Source organism: Oryzias melastigma, linkage group LG22, assembly GCF_002922805.2.
Source record: "Oryzias melastigma strain HK-1 linkage group LG22, ASM292280v2, whole genome shotgun sequence".
Taxonomy (NCBI): Eukaryota; Metazoa; Chordata; class Actinopteri; order Beloniformes; family Adrianichthyidae; genus Oryzias; species Oryzias melastigma.
In genome coordinates, this window is record NC_050533.1 from 4,410,789 (window position 1) to 4,412,633 (window position 1,845).

The 1,845-nt window shown below is 32.4% G+C and overlaps 1 long non-coding RNA gene across 1 annotated transcript in view; it reads left to right on the plus strand.

Annotated features, from left to right (window-relative positions):
- The first annotated feature begins 293 nt into the window (after window positions 1-293).
- The window catches only part of LOC118598020, a 27,659-nt gene continuing 26,107 nt past the window's right edge, over window positions 294-1,845 (plus strand). The window contains exon 1 of the long non-coding RNA XR_004947060.1: window positions 294-687. This is a non-coding gene — a long non-coding RNA (uncharacterized LOC118598020). The remainder of the gene's footprint in view (window positions 688-1,845) is intronic.

Consider the following 1,845-nt stretch of genomic DNA (forward strand, 5'->3'; position numbering starts at 1 on the left):
GTAACATAATAATTCCCAGTTCATATATATACTAACATTACAATACAATATGACCACAACTTTCCATTTTTCTTATTTTCACAGACAAAATCGTGCAAACTAAAATCCACAATCACTATTTCACAATCAAAACATTGAACATTTGAAAAAATAATTTTGAAAACTTGAAATAAAAATGGAAAAAAAAGTAAATTTGAAACTTGAATAATAAAAAGCAAATAAAAAATGTTTATTTGTATCTTCAACTTTCCTTTTTTTTGCTTTCAGTTTCAATATATCCTTCTCAAGTGACGTGACAAGCTCATATTGATTAGAACGGTCAAACTGTTTCAATCTAAGAGAGAAAATAAAAAAGTTCGACAATTATAAAATAAATATTGTACTTGTTTCTTTTGATATTTTTTAAGATTAGCTTTTATTATCGGCGTAAGATTGTGTCAAACAGCGTTCAGCTGTCAGCTTTGCCGTTCACAATTCGTCTGACGTCACCGTGAAAAGGTGTTCCGGTTTTCACTCCTGAGCTGACCCTCTTTTTACATGGGGGCGGGGCTTTGAGCTCATTGGCTACCGGAAAATGCATCCCATGATTCCCAAAGAGGAAATGGAGATGTGACGTCTTTCTGTTCCAGAATGTCGTCTGTTTTTGCCGCCGCCTGCATCACCTCACTCCCATCAAACTTAAGGAGAGTAAGTACCATCACTGCTGTGCAGTTTCCCCTCGATAATATCGCGGAGCTCCTTTCAGGTCTCACTGTTTGGTGGATTTTTTTCAGAGCTACTTTTTGTTGATCTTGTCAATCAATCATGCAGCTTGGCAGCATTACAGAAATCTTCATCGTGATTAGATCCTTGTTTTTGCTAGACTTATTTTTCTATGAAAGTTTGAACAGTGAGAATAAAAAAAAATGAGAAAAGTGTGAAAATATTCATGAGAATTGTTTAGAAAATGTGTAGTGAGGAATCTCTCTGTCTCCCCCATGGGAAACACGTCCCGGTAGCCAGTGAGGTGAAAGCCCGCCCCCATGTAGAATTAAGAGCAGCGAAAACTCAGAACTGAAAGTTAAAAGTATAAATAAACATTTTTTGCACAGAGCAACCCATTATTGCTGAGAGCTCAGAACATTTTTTGTATTTTCTATAAGGTATTTATCAGATTTTTTGTCTGATTCACAACAATTTGAACAAAGAAATACTCAGAAATGCAATTTTAATCTATGTTTTCCTAATATACTGTAGGTCCTTGCTCATAAAGTATGGAAGCATGTATGACTCATAATTCAAACTAAAAGTCAATACTTTAAATCAATATACAAATTCACTAGAAAATGTTTTGAAAATGTCAGATGCCATTTTCTTTTTCATTTTCTTTAAGAGACAAGTTAGTTAATTAGTCCTTTATTTTGAACAATCCATACAAAGTACATGGTAAAAAAAAAACAATAAAACAATGGAAAATATTTATATAAATTATAAATAAAAATATTACACCACAATCTTGTAGTTTGAAATGGAGTAGGAAGAAGTTTTAAAAAACTTTTGTTAATCCTACCCCTTAACAATATATCTTCATTTTAATCTTTAATATAAACTATTTTTCAATCAAACATCTGTCCATATAATCAAACACACACACAAAGATCTACACACAAACACATACATGTATACAAAAAAAAGTAAAAATGAAAAAGAATTTCCAGTGTTAAATTTATTTTGAATTATGAGTCACAAACACTTCTATAATAAAAACAAAACAACAAGAAGATGTTAAAACACTCATCTACAAGCTAAACTACACCTGACTGCTGTTAGCGAGTCTGAGGAGGCTGCTGACACACTTTTGCTCTA